Genomic DNA, 25,985 nt, shown 5'->3' with positions numbered 1-25,985 from the left:
TGATAGAACATTTTTTTTATAATTCGTTCATGGGATGAGGACATCACTGGCAAAGCCAGCATTTGCTGCCCACCCCTAATGAGTATTGATACATGGGCAGTAAAGAGTCAACCATGTAGCCGTGGGTCTGGAGTCACATAGGCGCCTGAGTGGGTAAGGATGGCAGATCCGCTCCCCTGAAAAGAACCTTGGTTAATCAGATGGGCACTTATGACAATTCAGTAGTTTCACGGTCACCATTACTGACAACCACAGAACGGTTACAGCACGGAAGGAGGACATTCGGCCCATTGTGTCTGTGCTGGCCCTCGGAAGGAGCAATTTACCTCATGCCACTCCCCCGCCTTCTCCCCATAGCCCTGCACGTTTTTCCTTTTCAGATAATAATCCAATTCCCTCTCGAATGCCTCAATTGTCCCTGCCTCCAACCACACCCTCAGGCAGCCCATTCCAGATCCTAACCATCTGCTGCGTGAAAAAGCTTCTCCTCATGTCTCCATCGTTTCTTTTGTCTGACATCTGCGCCCTCTGGTTCTTGACCAATGGGAACGGTTGCCCCCTGTCGGCTCTGTCCAGGCCCCTCATGACTTTGAACACCTATATCAAATTTCTTCTAAGCCTTCTGTTCTCCAAGGAAAACAGTCCCAGCTTCTCCAATCTATCTACGCAACTGAAAATACGAGCTTTTTATTCCACATTTGTTTAATTAATTGAAATTAAATTCCCTAGGCTGCCGTGGTGGGATTTGAACACTGATTTCTGGATTACCAGGTCAGTAATGCATCCAGGATGTTACCATGTCGCAACTGAACAAAGATACCATTAATGAGAAAACTACTGAATGGCGAAAGCAAGAGAAGGATATGGTGTTAGGATTGGATGAAGTCGGGATGGAAGGAGGTTCATGTGGGACATAAATAGTGGCCTGGACCTGTTGGGTTCAATCGGCAGTTTGTGTGCTGTAAATACACTGCAATTATGCTTGGTCACACCAAATCACCTGCCCAGTATAATACCTGGTGAACTCAGTAAAAGAACGTAGAGGGGTAGCCACATATCAATGTGCCAACTCGATGGCTTTCTGGATTCTTAAGTCAGATTTTAAAGTTAATAGAATTCAGGCTCAATGTCAATTAATTCTCTTCTCTCCCACCATGAACACCACCGTCACCCATTCCCCCACCCCACCTAACCTCCGCAATCCTTTTGTGCTTGACCAACCATACACATGGTGACCCAAGCGTTCTTCCAGAATGCAACACCAGCAAAAGCCTCTAATGTCAAAGGAGACTGTACCTGGGAAAGGGACCTGGCGTCACATACAAGCAGGATGTGGGCGAATCTAAAGGCCGGTCAGTGCAGGAGTGCGTCATTCTTTTGATATGGAAGTTGCCAATGCTCCAAAATTGACACGGAGCCCCCAGGAATCGAAGATCAATAGTTTTTTTTTATTTTGTTTTTTATTCGTTTAAGGGATGTGGGCGTCACTGGCTAGGCCAGCATTTATTGCCCATTCTTAATTGCCCTTATTCAGAGGGCACTTAAGAGTCAGCAACATTATTGCGGGTCTGGAGTCACATGTAGGCCAGACCAGGTAAGGACGGCAGATTTCCTTCCCTAAAGGACACTAGTGAACTAGGTGGGTTTTTATGACAATCGGCAAAGGTTTCACGGGGTCATCATTAGAATTTTAATTCCAGATTTTATTTGAATTCAAATTTCACCATCTGCCATGGTGGGATTCGAACCCACATCCCCAGATCACTACCATGGGTCTCTGGTTACTACTCAGTGATGATAGTGATCGGCGGTCAAGTATTATCCAATCAGGTAATGAAGAGATTGCTTGCTTCCCAGTGGCATGTGAACAACAGTGCCCTGTAAGGATGAACCCATTTGGTGATAAATGGTGGGAGTAGGGCGTTTGGAGGCAAGAGGTCCTGTGATGACATCTCCTGATATATGGACAACAGAGTGGCAATCCTAGTCGATAAGAGAGTGGCAAGGTCTTAAGTTGAATTGCTAGTTTGGACTGAGTTCATCACCACAGTTGGGTATTGTATGGGGGAAGGGCCAATATTCAAATAGCCACAGGCACCATGGATGTGGGTGTGGGACCCTATTCCGATGGAGATCAGGTGGGAAAGTGGAGTTTAGGCAGGTGATTAGCCAGGCTCATACTGAATGACGGATCAGGCTCAAGAGGCTGTGTGGTCTACTCCTCCTATATCTTGTGTTCTTACTGTCCAATGGCTCATGTTTGAGCAATGACAGGGTTGGGTGTGGGGTTGGGAGCGGGGGAGATGTATTGTAACGGCTGCAAAGTCAAATGGTCTGTTCACACTTTGGGCTTGTTGTTCAGTCCCAGCGAGCGGTCAGCCTGCCTTGGGAGTGGCAGCAGAGAGGTCGGGGGTTTAAGCTTCTGGGCCTCACATATGCTGGCCGAGGTCATGATGACCAAAAGTGGGCCAAGATGTTGGGCTACAAGAGTGCTGCCCCCTGGCACTAAAGGATTTGTCGTTGTCACTAAGACAAGTCTTCAGAAAGGGTGGGAAGGGGGAGCTAGGATGGTACTGAGAGGTCAGGAGAGGCCAGAGCTTCCCTAGAGTGCCCAGAGCTGCTCTCCCAGCCTACATGGAAAAAAAAAACTAACATTTTGGATCTTCCGTTGTCCCTCTACTGGAAGCTCAGGTAGGGTTAACAACTCTGGTTGGCCACGGTCCTGGAGGTTTTGTGACGTGACCTCCTGCCACAATCCATCCCACCCTATTGATCCAATCTACCATTTTTATTATACCAAATAAATCAAGTGTATGGGCTGGATTTTATGGGGCCTCATGTTCTTCGCCTTCCCGGCTAAACATTGGGTGGGGAGCCTGCCCCCGATAAAGCTGGCTGCCCGGCAGCCATTTAATGCTGGGGGCAGTGTTAATTGGCTTAGGGTGAGACTTCTGCCCCTATCTCACCAGGAAGTCCCGCCTTAGAGAGCGGCCGGCACATCCTCTTCTTCAGGATTGCCCATCGTCCCAGCAGCGCCAGGTTTGAGTGGTGGCCATTGCTGGGATTACAGCCAGTCCCGGAGGAAGAGGAGGTGATGGAGGCTGGACTTCAGCTAAGTCCAAGGCATCGCCAGGACCAGGTGGCAGGCCCGAGCGAGAGGGGCGCCTGGTTTCAGGTACCAGGGAGGGATGGAATGTTAATAGTGTGGAGGGGGTTATGATCTTCTGGGGTGGGGCTCAGATGGGCACAGGGGACTCTGAAAGGCGGTTTCCTTCTGCTTGTCCCACACCAGCCTGTGCAGTTTACTTGCTTGGCCTGGACCTTCCCTTGCCGCGGGTGTTAGGGGCTGAATGAGGTACTGAAGTGTCCATTGATTGGTCGCTTAAGGGCCTCAATAGGCCCAAGGCTGGCTGCCTGACACCTCTATCAGCCTCTGTAAATTGGGAGACTGGTTGGGGCAGGTGGGTAGGAGCGGGAGGTCCATGTGCTGCATTTTATGAGCACTCCCCGGTCTTCAAACCTCCCAGTGGAGGGCTTTAAAATGCAGTTCTATGTCTTTTTTTTCCCCAAAATCGACACCAACCTACCCCACCCACCACCACCCCTCCTCCTGCCACCCACACCCCCCTCCCCCGCTCTCTCCGGGTTGCTTACAGCAATGTCCAGGAGATCAGTCATTAAATTCCTGGAGGGTTGGCAACTGTCCACCCAGGTCTCATGTTAATTTTACAATCAGGCTCCCTAAACCCCCACCCCCATCACCTCCGACCCTGACCTTCATATTTAATGGGGTAGGCGGAATGTAGAGTTAAGGCCACAATCAGATCAGCCATGGTCTTACTGAATGGCAGAGCAGGCTCGAGGGGTCGAATGGCCTACTCCTTCTCCTGATTGGTATGTTTGTACGTTAAAAGCAGGAGCCCGGTCAGCCTGGAGACGGTTATCAATGTTTCCTGACATTTTAAATGGGCGTTGGCCAAGATTAGGAGCCAGTGAATAAGCACTAGCCCCATTCCCTGCCAGCACCTCCCCCAACCCACCTGCTCCGTTTGACTGTACCCCTGGCTGTGTGAGAGAGTGAGAAAGAAAACATCATGAGCTTGTGATTTGTTTTGGCAGGAAAGATATGGTGAGACAGTATAAAATAAAGGGAGAGCCTCTGAAGGAGGTACAGGAACAGAGGGACCTTGGTGTGTACTTACATAGGTCATTGAATATGGCGGGGCATGTTGAGAGAGCAGTTAATAAAGCATATAGTATCTTAGGCTTTATTAATAGGGGCATTGAGTACAAGTGTAAGGAGGTCATGTTGAATTTGTGTGAGTCACTAGTTAGGCCTCATCTGCAGTACTGCATCCAGTTCTGGGTGCCATACTTGAGGAAGGATGTGAAGGTATTGGAGAGAGTACAGAGGAGATTCACAAGAATGATTCCCAGGATGAAGAACCGTAGCTATGGGGATAGATTGGAGAGGTTGCATCTGTTTTACTTGGAGAAAAGAAGGTTGAGAGGAGACTTGATGGAGGTATTCAAGACCCCGAGGGGTATGGGCAGGATAAATAGTGAGAAACTGTTCCCACTCATCAAGAACAAGAGGGCACAGAGTCAAAATAATTGAAAAAAGGAGTAAATGTGATGTGAGGAAAATTTTTTTTTTCACCCAGAGGGTGGTTGGAGTCTGGAGCAAACTTCCTGGAAGGTGGTGGAGGCAGGTTCAATTGAGATGTTCAAAAGGGAATTGGATTGCTACCTGAAAAGAGGGGAGGTGCAAGGTTACGGGGGTAAGGCAGGGGAGTGGGGTTAGGTGGAATGCTCTTTCAGAGAGCCAGTGCAGCCTCGATGGGCTGAATGGCCTCCTTCTGCACGGTAAAGATACTGTGATACTAAGCTTAAAGCCACAATCCTGAACAAGAGCTCTACTAATAGGGGGAAAGAGAAAACGTGTGAGAGGGAGCTTGAGGGTAGAGTTGGAGGGGTCGGATAGAGGAGGCACAATGAGCTCGTCTCTTTCACTATTGGTTCTGGTATAATTTGGCGAACAGACTAGGTCAGTCAAGTATTTCCTTCTATCCCTACGTCAGTCATCTAAATGCTGAAAGGGACAGTGTGAAGACTGGAGATTCACTGCACATTTGGACAGTCTATTGAAATAGAATAGGTTTGAAAGAAGGAAATGCTCATTTGAGCTGTGGAACCCGTTTTATACGCACACACTGCTTTTCCCATCAGAATTTTTTTTAAGTCGAGGGGGTTAAGGCTTCCTCCACGTTATGTGGGAAGAGCAGGTATATATTTCATTTTAAAGATGGCAGTTGATGGGTTACAGAGCAAGAACACGAAGCGTAATTACAGGAAGCAGACTGCAAGGCACCAGCATTGACCCTGTAAGGAGCTGAAGATGGAGTGACTCTGAAAAGCGGATAAACCGTCTCAAGATAGACACCAACAGTCGTCAGCCCTGCCCGCCATTCTGTTTTCCTCATCAGAAGCCAGAACATTAAAAGCTAAACTTTTTTTAATAAAAATTAAATGAATGAAAAGTTTAATAGTGGTGCACTGCTGGAGGTACCACCTTTTGGATGACAGGTTAAAACTCCGCCTGCCCTCTCAGGTGGAAGTAAAAAAAAAATCTCAGGGTCCCTATTTTGAAAAAGAGCAGTCAGGTGCCCCCCCAACCCTTGTCCTGGGCCAATACTTATTCCTCAGCCATGATCGCGAAAAACAATCGTCTCGTCACAAATTGCTGTTCGTGGGATCTTGCTGTGCACATAAATTGGCTGCTGTGTTACCCTCTGTTACATTTCAAAAACTACTTCATTGGCTGTTAAGTGTTTTTAGATGTCCGGTGGTTAGGAAAGTCCCTACATAATTGCGAGTCTTTATTTTAAATTATTCCAAGGGTTTTAAGAGGGCTGAATATTCTCAGTCCCGAGTGTCAGTAGAACTCCCAAGCCTGGTTGTGAAGATGACACAGGCTAGGATTTTTTTGGTGGAGGCTGTTTATCGTTTGCCACAGAGCTGACTTCTCCACTATAAGCACAGACACCCAGCGGTGGCTGACTCTGCTTTATATACACATCTGAGTATAGTTAACTAATCAAACCCAACACCCGTTCACCTTATTGCCTTAAACTACTGGGTACTTAACATCCATCAACAGAACCTATTAGATACGAACACTGTGGAGGTGGGATAGGTGGCAGGACCGGGAGCAAACTTGGACAAATGGGTGCCGGGTCACCTACCAAATGTGTTCCCGCCTCTGAGAGATTTTGAGGGAGGCAGGGTCAATGCTGCAGAGGCTACCCACCAAGCTGCAGCAGGTAGCCAATTATGTTCATTACTGGGTCAACTGGGGGAGAGACACTGCTGCTGGAACCTTCCTGACAGCAGCTGAGTTCCCTCGCTGTGGCCCCAACCCGGAATTAAATTGGCGTTGGCTTCCTGGCGGCAGGATGGTAGGGTGGATGAGAACGATCCCAGGAATGAAAGGCTTAACATATGAGGAACGTTTGAGGACTCTGGGTTTATACTCGATGGAGTTTAGAAGGATGAGGGAGGATCTGATTGAAACTTACAGAATACTGAAAGGCCTGGATAGAGTGGACATGGGGAAGATGTTTCCATTAGTAGGAGAGACTAGGACCCGAGGGCACAGCCTCAGAGTAAAGGGAAGACCTTTTAGAACAGAGATGAGGAGAAACTTCTTTAGCCAGAGAGTGGTGAATCTATGGAATTCATTGCCACAGAAGGCGGTGGAGGCCAGGTCATTGAGTGTATTTAAGAGCGAGATAGATAGGTTCTTGATTGGTATGGGGATCAAAGGTTACAGGGAGAAGGCGGGAGAATGGGGTTGAGAAACTTATCAGCCATGATTGAATGGTGGAGCAGACTCGATGGGCCGAATGGCCTAATTTCTGCTCCTGTGTCTTATGGTCTTATGGGTGGATAATCGACATCTCTCCCACCACCCCCTCACCCCAGCATGGACCTGCTGGCACATGATGGCTATAGCAGGGCCACCCTGCAGAGGGGCTCCCTCTCTGCGCCGATAGCCGGACAGCTGTAGCCGTGAGAGATTTTTAATTTTTTTTTACAACCCTGGAGAGGTCGCCTCCATTTTGAGGTGCCCTCATAGTTTTCCTGCCTGTCTCATCAGCTCCCACCATCCTGTCAGACCAAATATTCCAGATCATGTTCCACTCATTCGAAAGAAATGTAGATTCCTCCCCCTCTATTGAAAACAAGATGTAATTAGGTTTTTCCACCCTCAAGCTGAGGATGAAGCTACCAGCATTACGGGTTACAGCAGAGAATCTTATACATCATCCAGCTGTGGAAAGGATAGGCAGTAACTAAATCAACATCTGCCATTTAAAAACTCCTGGGGTTCAATGAAATGTTGCTCAGCACCTTTTTTAAATGTCAACACTGTCCCACAGATAAACACACACAGTGGCACGGCTATCATTAGGCCCCTATTATGCTTTACTGGAATCCTAGGCAAGCGTACTGTGCATTTTGAGGTCTAAGTTGTCAACTTGGCTCAATTGGTAGCATTTTCGACCAGGTCAGAAGGTTGTGGGCTTAGATCTTGTTCTGCCAATTGGAACAGCACGGAGTGGGGGCGTCCAGAACAAGGGGGCATAACCTTATAATTAGTTCCAAGACATTCTGGGGTGATGTCATGAAACACTTGATCACACAAAAGGGATTGGAACTCTCCCACCCAAAAAGCTGTCGAGTCTGGGGTATACTGGAAATTTAAAAAATAAGATTGCTAAGTATTATGCTAGGCAAGAGTAGGAGGGTATTGACCCTTAAGATGGAATTCTACCTCTCACATCCAACTGGGTACCATACCATAAGAGTACAATAAGATGTAGGAGCAGAAGTAGGCCATTTGGCCCATTGAGTCTGCTCCATCATTCAATGAGATCATGGCTGACCTGATAATCCTCAACTCCACTTGCCTGCCTTTTCCCCATAGCCCTTGATTCCCTTACTGATTAAAAATCTATCTATCTCAGCCTTGAATATACATAATGACCCAGCCTCTATAGCCCTCTGCGGTAAAGAATTCCACAGATTGACTACCCTCTGAGAGAAGAAATTCCCCCTCATTTGTCTTAAATGGGTGACCCCCTTACTCTGAGATTATGCCCCCTGGTCCTAGACTCTCCCACAAGGGGAAACAACCTCTCAGCATCTACCCTGTCAAGCCCCCTAAGAATCTTATATGTTTCAGTAAGGTCACCTCTCATTCTTCTAAAGTCCAATGAGTACAGGCCCAACCTACTCACCCTCTCCTCATGAGAAAATCCCTCCATCCCTGGGATCAACCTAGTGAACCTCCTCTGGACTGCCTCCAATGCCAGTAAATCTTTCCTTAGATAAGGGGACCAAAATTGTTCACAGTATTCTAGGTGTGGTCTAACTAGTGCCTTGTATAGTTTTAGCAAGACTTCCCTATTTTTATACTCCAATCCCTTTGAAATAAAGGCCAACATTCCATTTGCCTTCCCTATTACCTGTTGAACTTTTATGTTAGCTTTTTGAGATTCGTGCACAAGGACCCCCATATCCCTCTGTGCTCCAGCCTTCTGTAGTATTTCTCCATGTAAATAATATTCAGCTCCTCTATTCTTCCTGTCAAAGTGCATAACCTCACATTTTCCCACATTATATTCTATCTGCCCAGTTTTTGCCCACTCAACCCGTCAATATCCCTCTGTAGACACTTTGTGTCATCCTCACCACTTGCCTTCCCACCTAATTTTGTGTCATCCACAAACTTGGCAATAGTACATTCACTTCCCTCATCTAAGTCATTAATGTATATTGTAAATAAGTGTGGTCCCAGCACTGATCCCTGTGGCACTCCACTAGTTACAGGTTGCCATCCTGAAAATGCCCCCTTTATCCCAACTCTCTGTCTTCTATTAGTTAGCCAATCCTCTATCCCTGTTCATATACTGCCCCCAACACAATAGGCTCTTATCTTATTTAGTAGCCTTACGTGAGGTACCTTATCGAACGCCTTTTGGAAATCCAAATATATTACATCTACTAGTTTCCCTTTATCTATCCTGCATGTTACCTCCTCAAAGAATTCTAATAAATTTGTCAGGCATGATTTCCCCTTCATGAAGCCATGCTGATTCTGCTTGATTAGATTATGTATTTCTAAATGCTCTGTTATTACATCCTTTATAATAGACTCTGACATTTTCCCATCGATGGATGTTAAACTAACTGGCTTATAGTTACAAAAACAAAAAATGCTGGAAAAACTCAGCAGGTCTGACAGCACATGTGGAGAGAAAGACAGAGTTAACGTTTCAAGTCCATATGACTCTTCTTCAGAAAAAGAGTCATACGAACTCGAAACGCTAACTGTCTTTCTCTCCACAGATGCTGTCAGACCTGCTGAGTTTTTCCAGTATTTTTTGTTTTTGTTTCAGATTTCCAGCATCTGCAGTATTTTGCCTTTGGCTTATAGTTACCTGTTTTTTTTTGTCTCCCTCCCTTTTTGAATAAGGGTGTTACATTGGCAGTTTTTCAATTCTCTGGGACTTTTCCAGAATCTAAGGATTCTTGGAAGATTACTACCAGTGCATCCACTATCTCTGTAGCTACTTCATTTAATATCCTAGGATGCAACCCATCAGGTCCAGGGGTCTTATGGTGATTGCTTGATTTCACCTCTTTGCTGTATATAAATAACTTGGGTATTGGAATACAGAGTAAAATTCCAAAATTTGCTGATGACACCATCATTCTCACTGTTTGCCATTCCTCCAAGTTTGGTATCAACAACAAATTTTGAAAGAAATAGGGAATAGATCTTTGAAGGGGAAGGACATATTGAGGGAATGGTTAGCCAAGCACACAGCTGCATAAATAGAGGCATCACGTATAAGAGTTATGTTGAACCTTTATGAAGCTCTGGTTAGACCACAATTAGAGTGTTGCATCTTGTATTGGTCACCACACTTTAGGAAGAATGTGAGAGTCCCTAAGAGGGTGAGGAAGAGATTCACCAGGATGGTTCCAGGGGTGAGGGATTTTAGCTGGAAGGCTAGGCTGGATAAGCTACCCGGGGTTGTTCTCCTCGAAGCAAAGGGGATTGAGGGGAGATTAGGTGCTCGGGTTATGCCAAGTTTGGATAAGGAAAGGTGGACGAGGAAAAACTGGACCCAAGCTGATGGCCTGAGGACTAGGGGGGACACATTTTGGGCACGTGGCATGGGGGAAGTGTGAGGAAGAGCTTTTTTTTATGCTGTGAGCAGTAACGATCTGGACCTGCGTACAAGGGTGGTGGAACTGGAGATGACAAACGATTTCAATGATCTGGTTGAGGTCCTGCGTCCACCATGTTGGAGGGATCATGAGGGCAAAGCCACATCCCCGTACTGGCGAACCAGTGTATGAAAAGCCCCAAGTTGACCAGGACACAGAGAGAACAGGGGAATTAAGATGGAAAAATGAAACAGCCATTTTGGGATCAGATACAATTTACTTGCAAGAACCCATTCAGGTCAGAGAGAAAAAAAAGAAGTAAGTGCTGAATTATATCCTCATTGCAAAACATCTTTCGATGCCAGTTAATCTCCTTATTCAGTAATCCTGGCGTTGCTAAATTTAGCTTAAACTGCTGAAAACAGAATAGTCATTCTTGTGATATCTGCTGAAATTTGATCCAGGGAAACAGAGTGCAGCCAGAATCCCTAGAATTAAGGGAAGGCAATGGTTTGGAATGTTGCCATGGTAGCACAACAAAGCTAAATAAATAGATTTTACAAAAATGGAGGAACTTGTACAAATTAAGGACATCTCCTGAGTCTGTTAAAAAGACGCATTTTCCTTTTCTTCAAAGAGAAAAAACCCTCCCCATGCAATGGTACAGCAACTTATCCCATATCCCAAAGCCCTATAACACCCAATTTAAAAAAAAATGCAGCAACCTATTTGTGCACAGCAAGATCCCACAATGAGGAGGGTGACTGATTTAGTTAACCTGTGCTTTTGCTGATGCCGATTGAGGGAGGAATGTTGGCCAGGAAAGTTTTCCTTCCACCGGGTAGGATTATGGGCTCCGTTCGCTTCGAATGGAACTGGATCTCGGTTTAACACTCCACCTGAGTGGGAGAAAGTCCAGCAACCGGGTGCAGGGAGGTGGGATTAGAAAGGGCACCTGAGTGTCCTCGGGCTGGCAAGGACAAGATGGGCTGAATGGCCTCCTTCTGTGCTGTAACTTTTCTATGGTTCTAACCCAGCACTCCCCTCAGTGCTACGGTGAAGCATCAGCCTGGATCATGCAAAGCCTGTGGCCCTGCTTGGATCCACAAGCTTCTGAATCAGGAGAGGAGAGAATATCCATGCTAACAACTCTCTTCCTCCCGTCCTAAGGAAACTCAGATCCACTGTGAGATAACCCCACCCCGCCCCACCTCATACCTTGCCTCAAGTGTTTACTCTCCACATGCAAGCCTAGATCTGCGCGACTTCATAGGGCGAGAATAAATTTCCACTGATCACCACAAGTGCATTGACAGCATGTTCCAACTCAAGTGAACATGAGGCAACTAGATCCGATAAAGGCCTTGCCAACACCAAACTCTTGGGGCAGGATCTTGTCGTAAACAGTGATCGGGACTGGTTCCAAGGTACCCAAACTGCCCTCATGGGGGAAACATGAACCCATTGTGATTGTCAGGGAGGTCCCTCCTTGATTGGGCTGGGGATGCGTTTGGCAGCTGGGTTCTCCAAGCTCCAAGGCCACTCAGAGGCCTTCCAGCCTCAAAGGAGCAGCAGGCTGTAAGGAGGGTAAATAAGAGAGAGGGTGCTTCGACATGGAAACGCCTTCGCTCCAACCCCTTCAGAAAATGGCTTTTGCAGCCAGGCCACCACTTTTGTGAGGAAGGGGATGGGGGGGGAGGGGGAGACCTCGAGTTGGCAGCCGGTGCATTCTCCTGAACCCAGGTGGTCAGGGAGGGCCTCTCGGCCTGCCTGGAGTGCTGCTGCACCCCCTCACCCACCCCCCCCACCCCCACCACCACAGCCTGTTGTTGAGAGGCACCTCCAGGCACCTAAACTGTCCCCTGCCTGAAGGCCGACAAGAAAATTCCAGTCAGAATCCAGCAATTGGCCTCAATTAGACCTTTCATGAGCCGTGTTGGCTAACCCTGCAAAAATAACCCAGAGGCAGGGTCGAACTGGGGGAGCAGCACACTGGCCAGTGTGGCCTGGTCCTCTGGATTACTAGTCCAGTGACATTACCACAATGCCACTATTGCCCCCCTAATAGTCATACAGTAATTAAAGAGGCCATTTGGCCCATCAAATGTGTGTGTGTTGTTCGTGTGTGTGTGTTGTGTATGTTTGTGTGTGTGTTGTGTATGTTTGTGAGTTATTTGTGTGCGTGTTATGTATGTTTGTGTGTGTGTTGTGTATGTGTGTGTTTGTGTGTGTATGTGAGTTATTTATGTGTGTGTTGTTTGTGTGTGTATGCTTGTGAGTTATTTGTGTGTGTGTTGTGTATGTTTGTGTTGTTTGTGTGTGTGTGTGTTGTTTGTGTGTGTGTGTTTGTGTGTGTGTATGTGTATGTGTGTGTTGTTTGTGTGTGACCACCTTCGACCCTGGCAGTAGTTGAAAATCCAGCACATAGAATCATACAGCACAGCAGGAGACTGTTTGGTCCATAATGTATACGTACAGCTCTTTTGAAAGAACTTTCATGTGTGGCACTCCCCTGCTCTTTCCTCAGAGCCATGCAAATTTGCTCATTTTCAAGTACTTATCCAATTCTCCATTGAAAGTTATTATTGAATCTGCCTCCACAGTCCTTGCAGGAATTGCTTAATAGGTTATAACAACTTAGTGTAAAAAACTCATCTCTCCTCTGGTTCCTGAAAACAAATTATATATATATATTCACCAACACACACACAAACACACACATGCACAAACACACACGCACAAAGACACATGCACACAAACACACGCACACAACACACACACACATACGACACACAAACACACACTCAACGGGCACACACATACAACACACGCACATACAACGCACACACATACAATACATAAAACACACAAACAGACAACTCACACAGACACACACACAACACACACCACACACATACAACACACAAACACACACACACACACGCACTCACACATACAACACACACAACACACAAGCACACACATACAACACATAAACACACACAAAACACAAAGACACACACAAAACACAAAGACACACGCAACACATAAAGACACACACAACACATAAAGACACACACAACACATAAACACACACATGCACAAACACACACACACACACATACAACATGCAAACACACACACACCACATAACACACCACACACACATTTGTTGGGCCAAATGGCTTCTTTGATTACTGCATGACTTTAATTACTGTATGGCTATTAGTGGGGGCAATGGTGGCATAGTGGTAATGTCACTGGACTAGTAATCCAGAGGCCCAGGCTAATGCTCTGGGGCAAGGGTTCAAATCCCACCACGGCAGCTGGTGGATTTTAATTTCAATCAATAATCTCGAATCAAAAGCCAGTCTCAATAATGGTGACCATGAAACCATTGTCGATTGTTGTAAACACTCAGTTGGTTCACTAATGTCCTTTAGGGAAGGAAATCTGCCTTCCTGACCCAGTCTTTACTGGCTTTATACATTCCTACCCTGTTCCATCGCTGAACTGGGGCATGTCATGTAAATGAAACCATCACATCATCTCTATCTAAATATTCAAAAGGTTAAAGATTTTAGTGCAGCTGCATTAACCACTAGTTTAGGAAACATGGTTTGCTGGTTATTAATCCAGCAATGGTGAGCACAGCTGTTTAACCAAGTACATCTAATCTCACAGGACTAACTCGCAAAGGCTATTTATAAACGGATTTCCCTCTTTGCTTTTTTTCTTGCATTTCTCCTTCGAGATTCTCTCCTAATATTCAAGGACATCACGGAGGCCTCAAACTCAAGAGTGCTCGCCAACTGGCCATCTGATCAGATCCATGGCCTAACTGATGGTGTGACCTTCACTCAGTCGAGATACTGCTTTGTACATGTTCAGCCCCTCCACGTTGATTAGTCTGTGGCCAAACTCTCTCCTGCAAAGGGCGACTGACGCTAGATCAATTGTTAATTTTCAAACTGGGACAGATTCCTGTTAACCAAAGGTGGGTGTATGGAGTTAGGTTGCAGATCAGCCAGGATCTCATTGAATGGTGGAATAGGTTCGAGGGATTAAATGGCCGACTCCTGTTCCTATGTTCCTTGAAGTGACAATAACTGCCTGAACTCACAGGACATTCCCCCCCACGTCACGCCCCCCCCCCCCACCATCACCTCTCCCCAACAACTTCCTGCTTCTACCGGAACCGGCTGCCTCCAAGACAAACTACCATTGAAGTCCATCAGTATCAATGAGGAAGGTCAGTGTTCCCAACACATTAGGAGTCACAGCCACGTGGGGCAGAATCTTCCCAATGGCGGCTTCTCACGCTGTATCGTACCAAACCCACCGCATGGATTAGGCATTCCCGGGGTAAGCGGTGTTTCGATGTTGGGTGGGCTCCAATTCACCTGCCACACTGTCACCTCGCCGCTTCATCACAGAATCACACAATTATTATGGTACAGAAGCAGGCCGCTCGGCCATCGTGTCTGCACTAGGCACTGCATTTAAAGTACAGCCGCTCTCAGTACTTCCAGCCCAGGACTGCAGCAAAGAAGACATGGCCCCCAAAGGCAAGAAGACTGCAGCCCTCGAGCCTTTTGGATGCCGTGGAGGCCCCGCTGTGATGTCCTCTACCCCGGCTCTGCTGCAGGAGGGGCAGCTACATTACCACTCCAGCTTGGTAGGCGATAGCAGTGGTGATCAGTGCCAATGCTGCACAGAAGAGGTTGGCCATCCAACGCAGATAGAGGATGAATGATCTCATCCATGCAGCCAGGGTATGGCAACCATCTCATCACTCTAAACTCACACACTCAAGCCCATCACACATTCACTGGCACCTCACTCACTGCCAGCTCAAGGGACATCACCACCCATTCTCACACACATATCCTCACATCTCCATCTGGCCTCATCTCCTCTGGAGACTGCCTCCTCAGCCCTCACCATCTTGAAGCCACATGCACAGATCAACATGTGTCCCCCCCCACACACACCCTGGGTTACCCTCCTTCCCCAGTACAGCCCTCGTCCTGCAGCCTCTTCCTTTGCCTGAGGCCACTTCTCCCCCTTCCCCAAGCAAGCCCCAGCCCTGCAGCCATTGAAAAGCCACCCACATATGGCTGATCTGGTAGGTAGAGACCTACCCGTGAGCCCCCCTAAAAGTGATGTGTTGCTTTCTGTGAAGCACGACTGCGAGTGCTGAATGAAGCAAGATAGGCAAACAAACCTTGAAGTCCCGAGTGAAGTGCAGCCCGCCAGCTGCGCGCCTTATATGTGCTGTTGTGAAACACGTTGGCGTGGTTTCCCACCGATGTGGGCGGGCGACTCAGCGGGAGTGGGGGGGGTGGGGGGAGATGAGTCCAGTGGGCTGGCTTTATGCTGATGTATTACAATGAGGTTCCTGACATCTGATGGCGGGGAATGTGGTCTGCCATCGGCGGGTGGAGCGGACAATCACAACCTGGTGTCACGATGTTGTGAAACCGATTTTTGGCCTTCCCGCCACATTGTCCGCTCACGCCACCGAACACGCCCGACGCCAGCGGGCACGGAAAATCCCGGCCATGATCAGGTTGCAACACTGCATAGGAAGATAGGAACGGGAGTGGGCCATTCGGCCCGTCAACCCTGCTCCACCATTCAATGAGCTTGTGTGCGATCTGTACACATCAGTGACATCAGCGATTGAAGGAAAGTCATTTGAACAGACTAAATGTTTGTAGACTAATGTCAATCATTTGCATCTTACACAGCAAGCTTTCTTCTACAAATTTCTCCACCCAGCAAGTATGTTGGTGCCCAGTGGACAGCCTGGTTTAAGGCAATCACAAAAGAACCAGGAGGGGAGATGAAGCAATTTTTAGGTTAAAAGAAAGCCCAGCGAGTTATGATGATCTGGAATGCACTGAATCACACAGAATCATACAGTGCAGAAGAGGCCCTTCGGCCCATCGAGTCTGCACCGACACGTGAGAAACACCTGACCTACCTACCTAATCCCGTTTACCACCACTTGGCCCATAGCCTTGAATGTTATGACATGCCAAGTGCTCATCCAGGTACTTTTTAAAGGATGTGAGGCAACCCGCCTCCACCAGCCTCCCAGGCAGTGCATTCCAGACCGTAACCACCCTCTGGGTAAAAGTGTTTAAACCTCCTGCCCCACACCTTGAACTTATGTCCCTTCATGACTGACCCTTCAACTAAGGGGAACAGCTGCTCCCTTTCTATCCTGTCCATGCCCCTCATAATCTTGTACACCTCGATCAGGTCGCCCCTCAGTCTTCTCTGCTCCATCGAAAACATCCCAAGTCTATCCAACCTCTCTTCACAACTTAAATGTTTCATCCCAGGCAACATCCTGGTGAATCTCCTGCTTGAAAGGATGGTGGAAGCACATTCAATCATAACTTTCAAAAGATAATTGGGTAAGTACTTGGGAAGAAAAACATTGCAGATCTATGGAGATCTACCCAAGGCTGTGAGCCCGGGATAAATTGGATATTGTTTTCAAAAGAGCTGGTACAGGAATGATGGGCTGCATGGCCTCCTTCTGTCCTGTATGATTCTATTCTATACCCCCCCCCCACCCAACTCCTGTCCTGTAAGGTGCTGGCATGGGCTCTGGCAGAATAATACTCACTCAACTCTCCAGTCTCGACCTCATTGTCCAAAGAAGACCATTTAACCATAGTGAGCATTGCTCGATCCTGGTTTTATCAGGATACACTGCATTTCCAGAGGACAACAGCAATCGGGAATGGAAATTCCTGGCTGACCTTTTTTTTTGTCCTCTCCCTAACCCAAAGACAGTGGGACGACAGCCTGGAAAAGATCACCATCCGACCACAGACTGGAAGCCACCCAGCAAAGATAAGGAAAGACTTGCATCATAGCAGTGTCTTTCATGAGCTCAGGATGTAACAAAGCACGTTTCAGGCCATGAGGTAAATCTGAAGCGCAGTCACTGTCGTGATGCGGGGAATGGGCAGTCAATTCGCGTACACCATAAATTTCAATGACCCAATAATCGTGATGCTGATTGAGGGATGGGTATTGGCCAAGGCACCGGGGATAAACCCCACCCCCCCGTGCTCTTCTGCAAAATAGTGGCTGTGGGATCTTTTACATTCACTTGGGAGGGCAGACTTCAGATCTCATCTGAAGGAAAGGCACCTGCGACATTCCAGCATTCCCTGAGGACAACTCAAGATTATGTTGTCAAGTCGCTGGAGTGGGACACTTGACCTCACGATTGAGAGGCAGGAATGCTACTCACTGAGCGATGGCTAAGGTAGTGTTGCAATTCCATCAGGAACATCATGTCAATTAACAGCAGAACCAAATAAGAGATCATCTTTTAATCCTTGAAAGGTAATCAAATAAACGATAAGAAGAAATGGTGGCGTAGTGGTAATGTCACTCGAATAGGAATCCAGTCGTGCTAATGCACTGGGGGGCATGGCTTCACATGGTAGCTGGTAGAATTTAAATTTAATTAATAAATCTGGAATATAAAGCTAGCCTCGGCAATGGTGACTATGAAACTCCCATCGGTTGTAAAAACCCACCTGGTTCACTAATCCCCTTTGGGGGAGGAAATCTGCCGTCCTTACCTGGTCTGGCCTACATGTGACTCCAGACCCACAGTGATGTGGTTGACTCTTAACTGCCACCTGAAATGGCCGAGCAAGCCACTCAGTTCAAGGGCCATTAGGGATGGGCAACAAATGCTGGCCTTGCCAGTGACGCCCACATCCCATGGAAGAACAAATAAAATAAATCTGCTCCACGTTCCCCTCTGTGAATGGAGTTGGCTCTCCTGAAGTTACACAGAGACCAGTACATGAACATGGCTGCTCGTTCCCTTTACGCGCCACTTCCTCATAAACACTTTCCATAAACGGTGCAAAGTGAGCGAAGTTGCTTCCCGGCCACAACAGAATCCCGAAAAGCTGTTTCAACGATATGTTTCAACAAACTACAGCATATCCATGAGGTGTTGTGTGCCAGGGTGGTGGGGAGTTGGAGGGGATGCGGGGTGCGGACCAGGGGCGGTGGGAGAGAGAAGGCAATGAGGAGGACATAGGACCGGTCTACTCCCGCTCCTAATTGGCATGTTCCTATGTATATATGTTCGCAGGACATGAAGAGAGAAAAAAACGAGAGAGAAAAGAGGAGGGGGGAAAGAGAGCGTGGAGGTGGGGGTGGGAGGTAAAGAGGAGAAAGCAAGAAAGAGAAGGGGATAAAGGGACGCAAAAAAGAAATGGAATGGGGGGAAAGAAAAAGAAGTTTAAAGACATTAAAAAATGCTTCAATAGATTAGTAATTACATTTTACCTGTCTTGAGAGAGAACGATGTACATTGTAAGGTTCATCAAGCAGGAATAGAAATTATTCAAGTCCAGAAAGCTTCCCCGTTTCTCAGTTCCTCCATCCCCGCTGGTTAATAGTGACTATCGGTGCCCTGACCAACATTCAGACTTCAACCACGACCATTAGAAATAGATCAGCCAGCCACTCATCACACTGCTATTCGTGGGGCTGAGTTTTAGACTTTACATTTCAATCTTATTGGTTTGGAAAGAAAACTGGCATCTACGTAACATCTTTCACGAGCTCAGAATGTCCCGACTCGGCTGTGCCCCCGCCAACCTGAAAATGTCAATGAGACGCGGGGTGACGTTGGGAGTTTCACCCGATGTCACCCGGCGTCGGAGAGCGGGCCCCGCCCCCACTTGCCGACCAGAAAACGCAGCCCATACATAACTTTCGAGTGGTTGTTTACCCAATGTTAACAAAGTGATCCTGGGCGATGGGCAATTCTGAGAAATCTCTGAGTTTCTGTATTTGTTTGGTTTATTGCTGTAGATTTCAATTGTGGTTCAGTGGGTAGCTCTCTTGCCTCTTAGTCAGAAGGCTTTGAGTTCAAATTCCACTCCATGACCTGAGCACAAAAATCAAGATTGACGTCCCTTTGAACTACTGAGGGAGTGCGACACTGTTGGAGGCGCTGTCTTTCAGACGAGGTGTTAAACGGAGGCCCTCGCTGAGTCATGTAAAGGATCCTGTGACACTGTTTTGACAAAGAACAGGGGAGCTACCCTTGGTATCCTGACCAATGTTTATCCCTCAGCCAACATTGTCACATTGCTGTGTGTGGGAGCTCGCTCTATGCAAATTGGCTGCTGCACTTCTCACATTGCAACCGTGACAATACTTCAAAAGTACTTCATTGGCTGCGAAGCCCTTTGGGACATCCGGTGGTCATGACAGGTGCCATATAAATGCAAGTCTTTCTTTTTCCTTTTGTATTCATGTACTAATGAAAAGCCTTTTCATGCCATGACAGTGTTGGAGGAATATTGATGCTTGTCTTTTGGAAGTTAGGATGAGGGGAGCACAGTGGTTATACCAGCATTTGACAGGTGTCCTTCATAGAACCACAGAATTGCTACAGCGCAGAAGGAGGCCATTCAGCCCGTCATGTCTGCACCAGCTTTCTGAATGAGCATTTCACCTAGTGCCATTCTCCTGCCTTCTCCCCGTAACCCTGCGCATTGTTTCTTTTCAAATAATCATCTAATTCCCTCTTGGATGCCTCGATTGAACCTGCCTCCAACACACTGTCAGGCAGTGCATTCCAGACCCTAACCACTCGCTGTGTGAAAAAAGTTTTTTCTCATATCACTTTTGCTGCTTTTACCAATTACCTTACATCTGTGCCTCCTGGTTCTCGATCCTTCTGCCAATGGGAACAGTTTCTCCCTATCCACTCTGTCCAGGCCCCTCATGATTTTGAACGCCTCGATCAAACCTCCTCTCAACCTTCTTTTCCCCAAGGAAAAGAATCCCAACCTTTCCGATCTATCTTCATAACTGAAGTTTCTCATCCCTGGAATCATTCTCGTAAACTGCTTCTGCACACTCTCCAATGCCTTCACATCCTTCCTAAAACGTGATTCTCAGAACTGTATGCAGTACTCCAGCTGAATTGAACCAGTGTCTTAAACAAACTCAACATTACCTCCTTGCTCATGTACTCTACGGCCCTATTAATGAAGCCTAGGTTACTCTATGCTTTATTAACTGCTCTCTCAACCTGTCCTGCTACCTTTAATGACTTATCCACATATACCCGTCTGGTCCCTCTGCTCCTGCACCCCGTTTAGAGTTGTACCCTTTATCTCATGCTGTCTCTCCATGTTCTTATTGCCAAAATGCATCACCTCACATTTCTCCACGCTGATCTTCATTTTTAACCTATCCGCTCATTCCACTAACTTGTCTATGTCTTTTGAAGTTCTACACTATCTTCCTCACAGTTCACAATGCTTCCAAGTTTAGTATTGTCCGCAGATTTTGAAATTGTGCCCTGTACATCAAGATGTAGGTTATTAATATATATCAGGAAAAGCAAGGATCCCAATACTGACCCCTGGGGAACTCCACTACAAACCTTCATCCATCCCGAAAAAAACATCTATTAACCATTGCTCTCTGCTTCCTGTCACTCAGCCAGCTTTGTATCTTTGTTCCTACTTTCTCCTTTATTCCATGAGCTATAATTTTTTTCTCACAAGTCTGTTGTGTGTCACTGTACCAATGCATTTTGGAAGTCCATGTACACATCAACAGCATTGCCCACATCCACCCTCTCTCTCTGTTACCTTTTCGAAAAACTCCAGTAGGTTAGTTAAACACGATTTTCCCGAATCCATGCTGGCTCTCTTTAATTAACCCACATTTGTCCATACGACTATTAATTCTGTCCTAAATTATAGTTTCTAGAAATTTCCCCAGCACTAAAGTTAAACTGACTAGTCTGTAGTTGCTGGGCTTCTCCTTACCCTGTTTTTTTTTGAACAAAGGTGTAACGCTTGCAATTTTTCAGTCCTCTGGCACCACCCCTGAGCCTAAAGGAGACTGAAAAATTATGGCCAGAAAATTTATAAATTCCAGCAGCTAGGGTGGGAAAAATTCACTCCTCCCATCTGCTCATATTTTTTAACCACTGCACACATCTGCTGGCGAGTACATTCAGTTGTGCAGGGGTGGCAAGGGGTTGGGAAGGGAAGGTTGGAAAGGGTTAAAAAAAAACTTTTATTACGGAATTGATTCACAGCCGCACGTCTGAGTAACAACTTGGGGCCACGTTCAGTCATAGGGCTATGAGCCATGTGAAAGATAGAGCAGAAAAATGAAACACAAACTACAAGCAAAATAGCTGTTCAGCTTTTATGATATATATATAAAAAAAAATTACATCGTGTTAAGGTGCCCTCGAAATAAAGGTACGGCTTTAAATGAAGCCCCTCAAATATCTCTTCACCAAGCACAGTTCACAGTCCCCTTCCTTTTTCATTGATTCTGTGCCAGAATTTATACCGGGCCAAAACCGGGGATTTTGCACCAAGAATGGTTGCATTCCTCCCCGCTTTTTTTCTTTTTTGTGAAGAAAGTTCTACCTTGTCTGCTGCCATGACAACACCAGCAGTCTTCTGGGAACGAGGCATGTTGCTTGTCTTGTACGGTTGCCAATATTTATTGCACTACAATTCTATAACCTCTAAACGGTCTGGGGCTCATTTCCTTTCTCAAGGACCGAATAATGGTGTTTCGTGCACTTCATTCAGGGAAAGGAGTTTATGAAAAAGAAAACAAAAAGAGAAAGCGACAGAACAAATCCCACAAAAAGGGGATTGTCCCAAGGCACAAAGGACCACTGTAGAGTGTTGGCCTTAATACAATGACCGGAGGCTTTTTCACTCACGCACCAATCAGCCCGGACTCCCAGCTACAACCGCTCTTTTTGGAGACGTGCCTACCCTACTGTACTTGGAGATAACATGGTTCACTCCGCAGCATTGAGGTCTTTCTCACTGAGGTCTGAAGCTGCAGTTCTCTCTCCCTTCACCTATCAGGGTGAGACGCAAAAGAGCTGGGAGGAGGCACATCGACAGTGACAAAGGCCATGAACGCGGGGGCAAAATACGGTGGACACCGGAAACCTCGAATGAAAATAGAAAATGCTGGAAGTACTCAGCAGGTCAAGCAGCGTCAGCGGAGAGGGAATCTAAGTTGCCGTTTCATGCCTTTCCTCAGAAGAGCCTGAAACATTAAACTGCTCCCCTCTTCACGGGCGCTGCCGGAGCTGCTGTGTTTTCCCAGCGTTTTCTGTCTTTATTTCTGGCGCGGGCGGGGGGTTGGGCCGCGTAGCCTGTTTCTGTGCTCCAAACCCTGTGGCCGTGGTTTCACGGCCCCCACCGCAGCGTGTCTCCCACCCCCCCCCCCCCCCCCCCCCACCCCCACCCCCACCCCACCCGGCGGATGTGGCGAGCCATTTAAATCTCCATTCAGTTCGGTGGGACCCGTAATATCCCACCGGGCAGGAGCGGCTGTAAAATCCTGGCCTGTGCCATCCGCCCAGGGATCCACACATCACAAACCTGGCCTACTTGAATGGCTGGGGTCTTTCTCCCTCGCTTGGAGATGGGGGTTACTCGATCCGTTTGGACATAATTCCTGCAGCTTTCATCAGGTCACCTCTCATCAGAGGCCCCCCCATTTCCCAACATTATCATAAGTAGGAAGTGATAAAGCATTGAAAGAAACACTTATTGTTTAAATACGTTATCTATGAGTATTCCTACACCACAACAGTAACCGCTCTTCAAAATGTACTTACCATGGATGTCAGCATATAAGTCGAACTTTGAAGCCTCAAAAAAATCCCTCCAAAAACAGGGGTCGACTTATACACCGAGCATAAAAGTAAACTGTCGGTGCTGGTCGCCATTTTGAAATATCGCCTGCTTCCGACATAAAGAGTGGGTGTGACTTAAAATTTCCCGTGCATCTTCACAGCACCGCCTGAATCGCCTGCTTGGTCCCCCTTGTGCCCAGTAATAAGGCGCAGGTAAGTAAAACATGCATTTGTGGAGAGGAAAATTGAGACTGACTACTAACGCGAGAATGGCACGGTGTGGCTTAAAAGGGTCGGGATGCGGGGTTGACGTATACGCCAAGCAAATGCTAAAAAATGATTTTTGGGGCTGGAAAAATGAGGTTGTCTTATAAGCCAGCTCGGCTGATGTGCCACAATTTTGGGGTCATTGGTTGTAAAATGCTTTGAGGTGCCTGGTGACAGGCGCTATATCAAGGCAAGTGTTTTTTGTGTGATTATAGTGCCAGTTACTTACAGCAGTGTCCAGATTAATTCTCTAATCCTGGAGCCTCCAGGGAAATCCTGGAGGGTTGACTAGCCTACTTGGGAGCATAAGCATTGGGTCGTCAAGTTTCTTCAGCCGCTTATGGAAGAGCAGCCCAGTGCTGAAGATCAAGAGGGTTACATATACACGTAGACTGGGCATATACACACATGGGTAAACTCCTCTCATGCTCATCCTAACCTATGTCACTAGGTAGGTCTTCAGAGGGCACCTCAAGTCTTCAGCGGGCACTCGATTTGAGGGTGATCTTTGACGGGGTGAATTGACTTCCAGGGAGGGCAGCCTCACACCTTGATCTGTCCAGATATAGCCCTCAACGGGCACACCAACAAGAGCGCACACCTGTAACGTCAACCTGTCTATTCTCAGCAGCCTGCGACACTGAGTGACCCATTCGAGTGTCTTCAGTATTTTCTAATCCTAGCTTTCAGATGGCCGACATCTGCGAACGTTCCTCCCCACTCAACCCCCCTCACCCTCCCAATACTTCTAAATGGGTCACAGGGCCACTTTTGTGTCTGCATTCGTTTAGTGTCAGTACAACTGCAGTCACAGCAAACCTTCACCCCCCCACCGCCCCCAGCTTCAAACGACTTCAGGAGCCAACACCAGGATGAGCATGTGGAAAATCCAATCACCATCACACCCGGGACATTAACAAGAAACCCTCTCGTCTCTACAGAGTATTATAGCTGCCAAAGAAATATATAAAGGCTGAAAGAGAAAGGGACTCAACTGCATGCAGCTCCTTACCAGCTCCTCCTCCTCCTCCTCCTCTTAAATGTGACTCTTAAATGTCCTCACAGACACGCACAAAAGGATGTTTTAAGGAAAAGACCACAGCAGCACCAAGACATTTAAGCAAAATGCAGCAAGTCCAGCAAGTATCCAACAATATATACAGACTAGTCAGAGAATGACAGAATTCCGCTTCATGACTCAGTGATTCTGCAGCCTAAGCCCAGTAAACCATTTCAAAATAAAAGCATCCCAGGTCTGCACAAAGTCCTGCTCCTTCACGATATAAAATTACATATAATAAAGGAACATTCTGTCTGTAACCGTGCAGCTAATGACAAGTTGCTTTTTAATCCAACTCCTGCCCTCCTCTCCCCCCCACACCCCCATTTCAATACTAGATGATGCCGTTCATTTGATGACGGAAGCGAATCTTTTGTAACTTTGCACAGTGAACCCGTCTTAAGATTTGTTTTCTGTGGGTCTATGGGCCAATAATGGTGACACTGGGTTGCCCCTCGGGTCAGCGAGCATGGATCAACGCTGGGTTAAAATCCTGGCACTCCATCCCTAACAGCATTGTGGGTGTACCTACACCACACGGACTGCAGCGGTTCAAGAAGGCAGCTCACCACCACCTTCTCAAGGGCAATTAGGGATGGACTATAAATCCTGCCCCAGCCAGCGACGCCCACATCCCATGAGCGAATGAAAAAAACATGCAACAAGTGCCCCTTTAAGAATATACTACTCTCGGACAGAAACATCTGACCTGTTAGACTGAAAAGAGGCCAAAATAAGCTTCAAGTACCACCAAAAAGCAACAACACCTTGCATTTATATAGCACTTTGAATGTTGTAAAACTGGAGTGTTATCAAACAGAATGTGACACCAAGTCATGTTAGGAGTTACTTGGACCTTGGTCAAAGAGTGCCTTTAAGGAAGGAGAGAGAGAGAGAGAGAGAAAGAGGTGGAGAGTTGGAGAGGTTTCAGGAGGGAATTCAGGAACTTAAGGATCCAGACAGCAGAAGGCACGGCCATCACAGGTGGAACGATGAAAATTGGGGATCCGCAAGAGGCCTGAATTAGAAGAGCACAGAAATTTTGGAGGGTTGTAGGGCTAGTGTTGGTTACAGGGAGAGGGAGAGGTGAGACCATGGAGGGATCTGAAAACAAAGCTGAGAATTTTAAAATTGAGGCCTTATTGGATGGAAGCCCATGTCAGTCAGCGAACACAGGGACGATAGGTGACTGGGACTTGGCGTGAGTTAAGAGTGTAGGCAGCTGAGCTCATGCAGCTAATGGGCCAGATAGCCTATAGCATATATGATTATGTTCTGAATTAGCAGGCTATCTGTTAGAGGCCTAAACTAATATGTCCAAATAGCCTAGTAATTCCGATGTTGCAGTTCGGCGAGGTCAAATCTTGTACATTGTGACACTATTGCCAGTAATTTGTTCAGGATGGAATGCTCCCAATCACCTGTTGTATCTTCAGCGAAAAGCCCTCAGAAACCTTTGTGAATTTTCCCTGGCGTCCTGGCCAATATGTATCCTTCGACATCATCACTACAAAACAGATTACCTCGTTGTTATCACATTGTGGGAGCTTCCTGTGCCCAAAGTTGCCTGCTTTGTTTCTCTACATTACAACAGCGTCTACACTTCAGAGATACTTCATTGGATGTGAAAGGTTTTGGGGTGTGCTGAGGTCACGGAAGGCGATATATAAATGCAAGGTCTTTCGTTCTTTCTTTCCCCTCTGTGGATCA

At 46.9% G+C, this 25,985-nt stretch overlaps 1 protein-coding gene across 4 annotated transcripts in view; it reads right to left on the bottom strand.

The window, feature by feature from the left end:
- Positions 1 to 25,985, bottom strand: part of palld (palladin, cytoskeletal associated protein) — a 436,835-nt gene that overhangs the window by 95,998 nt on the left and 314,852 nt on the right. Inside the window, exon 1 of one of the 4 annotated variants that reach the window (XM_078561294.1) lies at positions 24,228 to 24,373. The exons of 2 other annotated variants lie outside the window; for them this stretch is intronic. The gene's annotated coding sequence lies outside the window, so the exon portion shown is untranslated. Of the gene's footprint in view, positions 1 to 17,521; positions 17,568 to 24,227; positions 24,374 to 25,985 lie in introns of those variants that run through there. One more of the 4 variants, XM_078561283.1, reaches the window with a different exon arrangement.

The sequence above is a fragment of the Cetorhinus maximus genome, chromosome 2 (assembly GCF_964194155.1).
Source record: "Cetorhinus maximus chromosome 2, sCetMax3.hap1.1, whole genome shotgun sequence".
Classification (NCBI taxonomy): domain Eukaryota; kingdom Metazoa; phylum Chordata; class Chondrichthyes; order Lamniformes; family Cetorhinidae; genus Cetorhinus; species Cetorhinus maximus.
The sequence above is the reverse complement of the archived record's forward strand: the minus strand, read 5'-3'. Positions and strand labels throughout refer to the sequence as shown.